Genomic DNA, 13,696 nt, shown 5'->3' with positions numbered 1-13,696 from the left:
CTAACGGTTGTATAGTTAGTTAAAAAGTGCGCTATGTCTAGCTGACTTGTTTTTTTCCTCGAGTGTTTTTTTTACTTTATTTTATTTTTTTTTTACACAGACATCTGGAGCCCTTTTGTCAGAAAACACAGATTATCGCCACCTGCTGCCAAGCCAGTGCTGGCTTTGGCATGCCCGGGAATGTTCATGTATGCGCTGCTTTGTGAAATAAACTGTTATTATTATTATTATTATTATTATTATTATTATTATTATTATTATTATTATTATTATTATTATTATTATTATTATTATTATTATTATTATAGTAGAAATGAAAATGACGATACAGTTAATGAAGAGTCCTGTAAAGTGGCGTTGTAATTCTCACTTGCTGGCAGGGTCACTTCACTACCGGCCGATTCGTAAAGCTTTAAGGCGAAGGCCTTTAATGCCTCCTCATTGTCGACAGAAAGTTGTCAGCAGAGGTGTCACGCTTTCGAGAGTGAGAGTTAAAAATAAATTAATAAACATTGTCTCCACTAGGAAATCGAACCTCCATTCCTTAGATATTGCATCCGAGCGTTTTACCAACTGCGCCACGCTCCGGATCGTGAAACGCTCTTCATAATTCCCCTTAATTGTCTACCGCGAGGTTGATAGCGGGATTCCGTGTGTGACAGATACTGCGCCTTTCCTTTCCTGTAAACGAATTATAGAACGCCGGTGAACTTTGATGCGTTAAATGGAATGGTCGTGTTCGACATCCAAGATGGCAGCTCTTGGTGTGACGTCATCGCCAAGATGGCGGCAAGTTAAAAAGGCCCAGTTTCTCACTTCTCGGTATAGACACCTACAATTAACGGCATACAGTACGACGTAAATATATCGGTTCGATTAATCCTTATCGCAAAGTAGCCTCTAATTCATCTAGCTCATGGATATTAAACGGAAAGAAAAATGGTACAAATGGTATAACACCAAGCTGAAAGCTGCGCAAAGATCGGTTGCATCATAATTTTGACACGAAATCATGTACATCAGTAAGCTCTCGCGTAAAAGAAAACGACGACATGATGTTCCCTTAAAGAATTAGTTACAATGTGTTTGATCATTGCATTACATCATTACAACAAAATAATCGGGATCTGCGCACACCCACACACACGATTGATGCTCGTTGGGCTAGTTGGTTAATCATGACTTAAATAACAGCGTAGGTAGAAAGAAGGGACGAGAAGGCACACGAGAATACAGCGCTAACTGTTTATTTCCCCAAGCGTGCCATATATATTTTACACCATATATACACCGTGAAATCATAGAAAGGGAAAGGGAAACGATACTCATCATGATGCCACAGCATAGCACCAGGAGCCCAATCTCATCTATCTATCAAAATCTGAGCTCCTTCTGGCTCAGAACGACCGATGGCATGCTCACACACTTATCTCCAATTGATTAAAAAAAATCAATGAATGTTGAAAGTAAACATCAGGATCAGCAGTTAGAGAAATTATCGAAGCGATGAAGATTGCGCGTGCGAGCGATAAGTGTGTGAGCATGCCATCAGTCTTTTTGAGCCAGTAGGAACTCGGATTTTTAGATAGATGAGATTGGGCTCCTGGTGCTATGCTGTGGCATCATGACGAGTATCGTTTCCCTTTCCCTTTCTATAATTTCACACTTGCTGATGTATATATACATGTCACGCTTAGTGAAATGAACAGTTGGAAGTCAACGCTCTATTCTCTTGTGCCTTCTCGTCCCTTCTTTCTACCTGCGCTGTTATTGAAGCCACACACGCGTGTCCGCGCGCGCGCGTAAAGCATGGTTGGGGACCCAACTGACCACGCAGGTGAGTGCGCTCCAGTTCCCACGGCACACGTCGTCGGCGCTTTGGGGAGCGGGCGCGAGGAGCCGCACGACCGAATGTAGGTCGCGTGCCGGAGTCGCATGCCGTATAGGGAAAGCGGGAGAGAACAGGCGGCAAGGGGAGGGAGGAGAAGAAGGGCACCCCTGTTGGGTGGCATACAAGTGATGTGCGCACCCGTGCATAACAACAGATGGGCGCTCGTCAAGAGTTCTAGTGCAAACGCAGCTTGACAGACTAACGACCGCTCCCTGAACGGGCCTGCCTTCTTTCTGCCAGCGTGCTGAACTATGCGCGTTTTGCGACTAAAGGCGAAAGAAAGAAAGGACAAATTTATCTTTTTTCCTGCTTTGTCATTCTGTACTTTTTCCCACTTTGAAATCTTTGGAAAGGGCGCCCCTTATAGGAAAGCAGTGGTCCGTACACACAAACCGAGAGGCGCGATCGGTGATCGTGAGCCACTGATCTTGGCCTAAATAGATCGGGCCGGTCACCTGGCTTCTGAAACGCGCCCTAAGCTCGGCATTTCCGGGACCTGGAAATATCGATGCATTTAGGGTGGGAAGTTGCCGAGGCGGTGGGACGAGCAGCTGGCGAGTGATGGGCCATCTCTTCACTCTACGTGAGATTGCTGAGACACGGCAGAACTGCCGTATCGGGTAACTTAGTTAATCCAACTTTCAGGATCTCTGCGCTCTGCACCACTGGGAGTGAGGTGAACCAGGGGATAAATATAGGCTGCATGAAGCTGCCACCCAGAAATTAATCTGTATACACCTGCATTCTCAAGTCCTCGGATATTGCGAAAGCTACTCTATATGTAGTCTTTTTTTTTTCTTTTTTTTTCTCTATATCTATGCCCATGAATGCTTGGATTTTAGCTCACGTTCACTGGCATCAAAGGGGATTTGCAATGTTGTCATTCTCAGCAGGCACCAGCACTCGTTCTACACAATTGGTGTATGTCCAACACATTTAAAAGGTATAGACAGCAGACGAGAATAAATTCCAAACTAATCATACCATGCATTAGTTTAATGGTGCACTATATGGTGGCCTGTTTGTTCGGACACTGTGTAATTTACGGCGAGTACATATAAAGGAAGATCCTAAATTGGAGCCAGCAGCAAAGAAGAATGTTTTCGATAATCATTTCTCATGATAAATCTGAGAGGTGGATAGGTATCACTATTTCGCTTTACAAAAGGCAATAAACTAATGTTATTGTAAGGTGGTTGTTAAACGCAATGTAGTTGACCCTCAATTAACAGATTCTGACATACAGTCGCCAGACGTAGTAATATAGGAATTTTTATAGTAATATATTATAGTAATATATAGTAATATAGTAATAGTATTTATTATAGTAATATAGTAATATAGGCATTATAGTAATATAGGCAGTGACATTTTGGTTTATTATTCACACCATTGCACAATATGTTATGGGCTACCTGCGATTTGTAAGTTCTTCTTTTGCTAATATGCAGCAGCTTGAATTTAAAATAGTTTCGCTTGGAGCTACGACCAGCTATTGGCTATGGATCCAACAACTGTTCTGTATTATGAATGAACATAAACAAACGAAATGCAAATAGAACTTTTCTATGTTTTGACGTGTACGATCGTAATTATTAGATCTTATAAATTGGTGTTTAAAACCATTAAGGTGCGTCACGGGGCAGACTGAACACATTGAACACACATTCTACAAATCGGATCTAATGAAATTAATCCAAATCAAATATTTATTCCCACCACGTTCTCAACAGATGAAGGATTACCGTGAAAAAAAAAAAAAAAAAGAAAAAAAGCTGCCAAGGCGGCTTGACGACTCCGCAGCGAAATTAAAACATATGCTTCAATTTTTTTAGCTGCATTATTTTTTCATCAATATAACTTGATTTCTTTAGCTGGCTCTGCATTGTTGCCACAACAAATAAAGCTACCTCTAATTGACGAAGCTTGGCGAAAAGTGGCGCAACATCGGTTTGTTGTAGAGAAAGCTACCTTTATAGACACTGTTAGGAAATGTATAGTTCAGCCTGCGATATTCTTTAATAACTTTTTCCCTGAAGTCAACGATAGAAGTGAAGTGCGTCACTTGTAAAGGCCTCGTCAAGCGGCTTCTGTATTGTTCCGCAATTAAGGCGGTAATTAGGCTACACGATTAGTGCTGCCAAGGCTAGGGGGCGGAAGACGTGGGCGTCACGAAAAACTTCACCTCGATGCCAAAATAATGCCGCAGCTGTATGCTAATTGAACACAAAGCAGTCAACAAAGCGACAGCGGTCGGGCTCTTTACCGTTGGGCTTCCGGCTCCGTTTCGGTTACTGCATGCAAGACATGCCCACATTCGAAAGCGCACTTTTTACTACCTGAAAATAAAAGGGATTGCTTGTTAAATGCAGCGAGGGACACCGGGGTGTCCGGCGTGGTAATCATACTGAATTTTGGACCTGCGTGCCCGGAAGAAATAAAACTGTTTCAGTTCGTTCACCTGCATTTCTACGCGGCAATATTTGCGCGCTATATCGAGTCGATGATATTGCCAAGCCATTGACAGCGATTGTGTGCAGTATACCCTCCGCTTTGTCACGTAATTAACTGCAATCAACAACAATTGGAAGGACGCGGCGCATAACGCATGGAGTCGTAAAAACAAAGAATGGTCGGCCGGTTTTCCGGTGGGTTTTAAGCGCATTCCTACCAGCAACCGTGGGTAGTTTAGTTAGAGGGGAAACATGGCGTTTTGTCACGACACAACGTACTTAAGTTAGAGAAATTTATGCAGTCGGCGTTAGCAAGTTAACTTAATCTCCTAATTTTTTTCCATGCAGTTGCAAATAAGTCCTCCCGTGGGAGCAGGTTGTTTGCTGTCCGTATAGACTAGGTACTTTAATGATATGCCTCGCACGAGGTAATCGGCAAAGCCCATTTGCGCAGGTATGTGACAACTGACCCAAAAAAGCAAAAGGAAAAAAAATGGGGGCTCATAAAAAGTCAATTCTCGCAATTGCACTCACGAAAAAAGTATCCACTGGTCACCTGCTCGTCCCTTGGGGCCTTCGGTTATTGCCTGCGCATGAAACCAACGTCGAGGAGTAGCGGGGGCCGTATAACTATTCTTGTAGCGCCACAAGACAGCGCTCGTCACCGCGTCGTACGCGCTAAGGGTGCAGTCACATTGGCGACAGACCGCTCGCGACGAAACATATCGAACAGCAATTAAAGAAGAACAAGGAGAATAACAGAAAAAAGAAAACGTAAATTAACAGATGAGGAAAATTTCCAAGAAGTTGAACTCCCATAAGGACATGATAGGGGATACCACCAGAGCGCCAGAACACAACTATAATGGAAGTGCAGCACGCGGAACTCCACAGCCAACAGGTGACTAAGTGCGCTCCCCTAATCAAGTTTAGAATATTTATATTTTGCAAATTAACAGCCAATACATTGCCCTATTCATATACGTGCTGTTCCTAAGGCTCTACAGGTACTATATGAGATATGCCACAAAGATAATTTCTGCCACCATCATATAGGTACGTGTGGGTATACGTGGCAGCAGCACATAAAAGCCACCGTCCTCTTTCTCTCGTAAATTGGAACTTGGCTAAAGACTAGGGTTCGCAACGGCTGCTGGGCAAGTCATTCAAACAACTCGGAAAGCAGTCAGGCTATCGCTCGTGCTCTACTTTACGTTCGTCCAGGTCATCGCAACCACCGCAGCAGTAATCATGAAAGTGGCATCGAGTGTGGCGCATTTGAGATATACATGCATTCTTTATCAGGAATCGTGTTCCGCCCGGCAGTGTGGATAATCCACGTGGAAGAATACGCAGGCTTCGTACTTGCCTTGATCCCTGTAAGCAAAGCACTAAGCTCTATATCAGCTGCAGGCGCTTTAAAGTCATGCGTGATTTAGAAAAACAATCAGGATGTATTCAGCCCTCGAGCGCGCTCGCTGACGTAAAACACAAGGTTTTAGGAATTTCGCAGTAGCGAACTCGCATCTCGGGGCTATATACTGCCAAAAGACTGCAGAACCTGGCAAATATTTTAGGAATAAAGTTGGGGAAATGTGCTAGCGAACCTCCATCCTTCGGATTCCAAGCCGAGCGCTTTAACCATTCTCCTTCTCTAGCGTGAGGATGATAGTAGTGATGGTGATAGATTAGTCAGCGGCACATTTCGGGCGAGCGTGTACTCAGCATTGGACACGATTGGATTGAACTACATTAGATTGGATTGAATTGGGCAAGTTCGGGTTACGCTGGTTTGGATTGAATCGGACACGATTGGATTGAATTTGACAGGATTGCATTGGATTGCCTTTGGCTGGAATGAACTGTACTTGATTTAACTGGATAGGATTATACTGGATTGGTTTGGATTGGATTATATTAAGACTGGATTGGAAAGGATTAGATTGTATTGGAGAGGAGTAGGCAGCCCAGCGACAGGCACACATGCTTCCGCTACGAATATCCTGGTCTAGCTGAGCTTAAGCCATTTTCCAAGCATAACCATAGCTCCCTATCTTTCGCTATCCCTCGGTTTAACCAAAGCTAAACCACAACTAATTTTTTACGCCCTTCAGGTAGGCCTGAAACTCTGATATGCCTGCGCGTCTTAGTTAATGCACTGAAATCATTGCTATGATCAGCGACTCAAACGTGTGTTTGTTGCAATTGGTAAAATTTAACTTTACTGCTGGGCACCTTAGCAAAAAACCCCTACACGCATTTACTTTATTTTGTCATGAAGGCACCAAGTGTGGACGTTTTTTGAAATTTGATCTCGAAAACAGTGTACCTCATGCTCAAAAGTGCATAGGCCAGGCGAATTGAAAAAACGATATACCAGCGTTTTCTGACAATGCAGAGGGTAGAGGAGGTGGTGAAGGGTGGTTGTTCCTGGCCCTACGGGGCTTGGGACGGTGGGCCGACGCGCCAGCCGCCAATTTTTATCTGTTGTGAGCCGTCATTGCACCCGCCACTGCTTCGGTCGTGGACGACGGCTGTTGTGGCGGCGCGCGTCTGTCTCTCCCTCTTCTTCTTCTTTCTTTATTTTCTCTTCTGTCCGCACGAGGCAGCGGAGGTGGCTCAGCTACAGAGCCAGTAGCAGGCCCGTGCAATTTTCCTTCTTCCTACAGCCACAACAACAACAATGCAGTGGCTGTTTTCAAGATAAGCATAGATCGTCCTCCTTAATATTCTTGCCTGCTCACCCTAAAATTTTCATCAGGCACACTTTTTGCACATCCAAAACAAATAATTAGGGGGACACTTAATCTCCGCCTTTAAAAGTGTGACGTCATTGCTTTAAGGACTCGCGTCGCGCTCCCTTTGCATTTCCTCGTTCGGCGCACGTGCAGTATATATGTGCTTGCATAATTACTAATATCTTAATTTGTGTCCCTATTATCTCACACATTTACACTAAAATACAGTTTTGAAATACCATGTTATCGAACTACCAGTCGTAGTAGCTACCACCTCAGCTAGATAATAATAATAATGATTGGTTCTTAGGAAGAGAAAGGCGCAGTATCTGTCACATTTGTTTTCTGTGGACACCTCAACCGCACCGTAAGGGAAGGGAGTAAGGTGGGAGTGAAAGTGGAAAGAGAGAAAGAGGAGGGTAATGCAGTGGTAAGACGCCCGACTACTGTGCAGGAGTACCCTGGTTCGAACCCGACCTCGGCGGCTGCGTTTCGATGGAGGCGAAACGAAGAGGCGTCCGTGGGCTGTGCGATGATTGATTGATTGATTGATTTATAGGATGGGAAAGGCGCGGCAACTGTCTCACTTGTTCTCTGTGGACACCTCAACTGCGCCGTAAGGGAAGGGAGGAAGATGGGAGTGAAAGTGGATAGAGATAAAGAGGCGCCGTAGTGGAGGGCTTCGGAGTAATTTCGACTACCTGGGGATCTTTAACGCCTGAGCTAGATATAAAGTGCAGGTAACCATTCCGTATATACGAACGTACCCGCATTGCTAAGACGCCCGTCTACCGTACCGGAGTACCCGTGTTCAAACCCGACCTCGGCGACTGCGTTTCGATGGAGGCGAAACGAAGAGGCGTCCGTGTGCTGTGCGATGTCAGCGCACGTTAAAGATCCCCAGGTGGTCGAAATTACTCCGTAGTCCTCCACTAAGGCTCCTCTTTCTCCCTTTCCACTTTCACTCCCACCTTCCTACCTTCCCTTACGGCGCGGTTAAGGTGTCCACAGAAAACAAGTGAGACAATTACCGCGCCTTTCCCTTGCTATAAATCAATCAGTCACCCGCATTGGTATAGGCGGGGTGCAGCGTGCCTGACGCAGTACCCGAGGACTCTTGAACATCGATTGTTATCCCAACGCGAACGAGCAATCTGAGTGGGCAGCTTCTTTCAGCTTTGTGGTACCATGTGGTGTCGTTACGCTACACAATCTATTCAGGAATCATTGCTCGGTCATGTCACCATGCCAACTATATTGTTTAACTGCGAGAGCCGTGTAGTCGTAATTTCTCGCTCACAACGCTAATAACACCAGATGTTCTGCAGAACGGGGCTTATAACGCTATCGCGTTACAAACAGTAAGCGTAGTCTTTAGCGTGACCTCCACATTAATTCTGTTGAAGCATAGTAGTTCGGGCGCTCGGCTACTGTGCCCACAAATGTGGGATCGAATCCCGGCCTTAGCGGCCGCTTTTCCGTGGTGACGAAACGGTCTGGCGTCCGTGTGCTGTGTGGTGTCAGTGCGCGTTAAAGAACCCCTGGTCGAAATTTCCGGAGCCATCCACTATGGCGTCTGCTCGAGTCGCTTTGGGACGTTAAACCCCACAAACCGAACCACTAAACCATCGTGCACGGAATGCTTATGTCCCAACTCGCGAGCTTTTCTTGACTGCTGAGTGACGATGGCTTAGCAAGTCTGCAGCAGGGCTGTCAGCATCACAAACCACAATCTGATATATGCAACATGGCCCCGCCGGGGTGGTGCAGTGGTAAGACGCCGGCTACTGTCCGGAGTTTCCGTGTTCGAACCCGACCACGGCGGCTGCGTTTCGATGGAGGCGAAACGAAGTGGCGCCCGTCTGCTGTGCGATGTCAGCGCACGTTAAAATCCCCAGGTGGTCAAAATTACTCCGTAGCCCTCCACTACGGCTCCCCTTTCTCTCTTTCTACTTTCAATCTCACCTTCCTCTCTTCCCTTACATCGCGGTTCAGGTGTCCACAGAGTAAGTGTGACAGATACTGCGCCTTTCCCTTCCGGTGAACCAATTATTATTATTGTTATTATTATTATTATTATTATTATTATTATTATTATTATTATTATTATTATTATTATTATTATTATTATTATTATTATTATTATTATTATTATTATTATTATTATTATTATTATATGCAACATGGGGGGGGGGGGGGTTCGCTTTAGGTGCCAAGCTCACGGAAAGCTTTCAGGCGCTCTTGCATTGCTGGCAGGTTGTCTGCTCTCCGCACACTAGTGGTTTGAATATTTGATCGACATCGCCAGCAAATGACGAATAGAAAGAAAATCTAGAGGCATATATCAGTCGTGTTTGCTTCTGTACTGGCCAGATGCGGCTACTATAGAGGCAGGGGTGTCTTGAGGGGCGCCAGATATATGTATAGTTATCAGATGAGTTCGTTCATAAATGGGAAAATCGTGTTTTCTTTTTATTATTTATCCTGACTTGCTACCGATACAAAAAACATCAGCGACAATATCGCTTGAGACGTTGGCTAACTTTCTAGCTGTAGGTCTCGCTGAAAAGTGATAGACGCGTGCAATGAAACTGTTCGGGAATGGGAGAGAAAAAACATATGCAAGCTGAATACATTTGAAACCTTAGAATAAACTTGTGTTAGACAATGGACAGGTCGGCGCAGTCATTCAGCACTTTATTCGTTTTGTTTATTTATTTCGCCATCATGGCCAAATACACGACAGGGAGGCAGCCATCATAAAAGGAAAGCCATCGTGTTAACCATAAAAAAAAACAAAAAAAAAAAAACAAAAGACGCTGTCTTCAGTTGCCATGCGCGCATTCCATGCAAAGTTAATACGATACAATTCCATTCTTTTTCCTACAGCCTTCTCTTTTTTACTTTTCCGGTTTCGCTCGTTGGCTCAAGTGATGATCCCTGCTTTCTTTTGATTTGAACCAATTACGAGGGAGGAATGATATCTTTGTAGCGTACCAGCCAACGGAAAAAAGGCGGGAATGGTGTGAAAACAGAATGGAATCGAGAACCGTCAAATTCAATCAGCCCAGCACTTCTCATGTGGTAATGGAAGGTGTCAAACCGCCTCTTGTCTGCGCTATCGCGAGGAGGAAGACTGTACCTTGCGTTAGCGGGGTTGGAAGCGACACTGTATGTGCAAATAGCTCATACAGTGCCGCTTCCAACCCCGCTAACGCAAGGTACAGTCTTGGTCAAAAGTCCTGAAGCCAAAAGATTTTCGTATCAGCCACAAAATGAAGCCGTACGGCACCATTAAAGACTAAAAGGCCACGAAATGCTATAAGACAGTTCCTTTCTGTAATGACAGATCATTTCCTGGCATTGTACAGGCCCTTCGGCCTTTAATGATGGCATGATGGCTCCAGTTTGCGGCTGAGACGAAAATCCTTCGACTTCGGGACTTTTGACTAAGACTGTACATGGATATTAACAGTGCTGTGAGCGGTTGCTTAAAAGGTGTACAGTCCAGGCGTTTCTCAGGCTTGCCTGCAAGCTTTCGTTTGCCTGAAATCCGGCGCTGCGGTCCAGCACTGATCCCGACATTACTACTGAAGACTGAAAAATATCTCCCGTACCGGCGCGGAAACCGGCGTCCGTGATTAGTAGTCAGTACGCGCGCATTGCGGTGCGGCCTGCATGCTAGGGGTCGGGTTACGACGGAGTGGGTTTTCCTCCGCGATGCAGCCGGACAGGTGAAACTTGCGATGCCTCGAGGCTTTTGCTGGGCATTTGCAACGAAACGTAAAGGATTACAGCTCACGTATATGATATCTGTGCTTGTCGCGTAACACGGTAGCACTCATTTCATTTTTGCGACGCGACACAGGTTTCCCGCTGGGAGGACAGATGCAATCGCGGCGGGGACTGCGTGCATGCACAACGAGCATGGTTGCGCAACCCGACGTTGGCTTCAAATGTGTTACTTCGGAACACGAGGGGAGAGCAGGACACAAGCGCAAACTTGCAACTCTTGTATTACGTATCTATGGAACATTTTTACAGAGATGAAATCGTATATCTCAGGAGTACTATAATCAGGTATGCGCGTGATCATTTCCACATTGCCCACTACCATGCATCTCTAATTTTATGATACTTATCTCGGTTTTAGTGAGCGTGACCAATGGCGAACTTCAACATGTTCCTTTGTCCGCTGTAGATATTGAAATGTTTCTTTCAATTACATCGTTTTTCTTGCGAACTGGTAATATTAGTAGTGCAGAATTCGAAGCGCGCGCCATGTTATACATGAGCAAAAAAAGGTGCGTAAATGAAGGGTGCGTCTGTAATAGTTAACCTTGTTAAGCTATTCTGCTAATAGCTGTACCGCATCCCACCCACTGCCTTTTTAGCCTATTCCCTTGAAAGGAAAAAGAGGGAAAAGAAGAGATGAATTTCGGGCTGCGGTCCGGGACCCCTTGGGCCCCCCGTCGAATATGGGCCAGACATGAGGGCTGAATTTAGTTACAAAGAACAATCTTCTTACATATATCTTGGACGCAAGGGTCTTATCACCGCTGCCTTTTGTACTTTATTACAGCAGCCAACCTTTTTTCTTTCATTTATTAGCATGTTTAATTTTCTTTCAACATATTCCTTTATGTCCTTTGGTAATAAACAACGTTATAAAAAAAATCAAAGGCACCACAACAATGCTTTTGATGAAAGAGACGAAACAACGATCCAAGTGTCCTTGTATATAACATTTCTGTAAAATACTTTGGTCATTGCCGGGTTCTTAGGCTGTGCTTGTTTTGTTTAGCATCATGGGCGTTCTGAACCAAGGGAAATCTCGTCCTTTGCCCCACTACTTCATAGCTGGTACGGTTTCTATAGTGGCTTCATTTCGCTGGCGAGAAGAAAACCTAATGGTCTACGCGTACATGTTAAAACTAATCGTTGAAGTACCGCCTTTGAGGGGTATTTTTGCCATTGCTTTCTTCAGTCACTTCGTCAGGTGTGCTCCTGCTGCAGATACGCATTTCAGGAAGAAAATGAAATATCGAATGTCTATCGCTGCTATCCGCTAAACGTCTGTACATTCTAGCCTTCACGACTAACATAATGTAAACAAAACAAGCCCGAGCACACCTGGAATACTGCGTTAATGATCAGGCGTAAAATTAAGGAGATAGAATTCTCAGTTGCGTGACGTCGACATCGTTTATTTCACAGAAATTCACTTCCTACACGGATACATATTTATATATGTAGGCATACTCACAGTACCTGGTACATTAGAGAAATTTAGTTCTTCAAAGAAAAAAATAAAGAAAAGGGGGGAGCGGACCTGTGCAGGTTTCTCCACAAGAAGTTCTTACCCAGCATTTATCGAATTAAAAGCTCGCAGATTTCAGTGTAGCGACTAGGGATCCTTAAGCTTGCGTATTCTCATTGTACATGCTATACCATACTTCTTTTTCTTTTTCGCTAGGTGACCTTATTTCATTCTGAGGTGCTTCTTTGAAAAACGACCGTGTTTCCTCAATACTACGAGTCCATGCCAGAGAAACCCTAAACCGCGAATTAAGACATCTTGATGCCGTTATCGGAACAGCCATTAGCTGCAGGTGGTCTTAAAGGACGAATAATGACGACAACCGTCGCTAAAGGGTCAGCACAGCGATGAGGCGAGCACCTTTGTGACGCAATTCTATACCGCCGCACATTTCAGATGGAAGATCAGTTCATGAAAGGAGTGGCGTTTCCCGTGGTTATCTAATCTAAATACCCCATCCTAAAGACTCATTTAGTACCTGAGCGCCTAAATAATTTTGCGCACGTTTTCTACAAGCGCCAAGTCGATACATTTTAGGCGAAGCACGGACCGACGTTGATAAGGCCGGGTTCTTTTGGGATTCTCATTAAAGCTAATTGCCGCGGCATGCTACATTTTTTGATAAGAAGAGCGACATTTTAGTCCGTACAGCACACAGCGCGAATTTAAATTTGCTTTTGCTTTCGCGTGCTGTCGCGGCCTTGTACAGCATGCTTTTCATGTGACTCCTGGTACTTGGTGCCAGGTAAAACCGTGTTTTATTGCGTGGTCCCGGCGGAGGTCACGCTTGACCATGGACAGCCGAGGAGGAGGAGGAGGAGGAGGAGGAGGAGGAGGAGGAGGAGGAGGAGGAGGAGGAGGAGGAGACGAAGAAGAAGAAGAAGAAGAAGAAGAAGAAGAAGAAGAAGAAGAAGAAGAAGAAGAAGAAGATGAAGAAGAAGAAGAAGAAGAAGAAGAAGAAGAAGAAGAAGAAGAAGAAGAAGAAGAAGAAGAAGAAGAAGAAGAAGAAGAAGAAAAAGAGAAAGAGAAAGAGAAAAGGGAAAAGAAAAAGAAGAAAAGAGAGGAGAGACAGAAAAAGAAAAAGAAGAAAAGAGATAAGAGAAAGAGATAAGAGAAAGAAGAAGATAAAGGAAAAGAGAAAGATGAAGAAGACTGGTAACTTACGCTCTCGCGTCATACTCTTAAAGGATGAGCTTAAGCGTTCCCAATATTATAACACCTTACACTGATAGGGCATGATAGGGGAATAATAGGTAGAAGGCGAAAGAAGCTTCCGCCGTTGCTATCGCAATTC

This window comes from Amblyomma maculatum, chromosome 9 (genome assembly GCF_055883805.1).
Source record: "Amblyomma maculatum isolate TAMU_Amacu chromosome 9, ASM5588380v1, whole genome shotgun sequence".
NCBI classification, from domain to species: Eukaryota; Metazoa; Arthropoda; class Arachnida; order Ixodida; family Ixodidae; genus Amblyomma; species Amblyomma maculatum.
Note: the sequence above shows the minus strand (reverse complement) of the source record.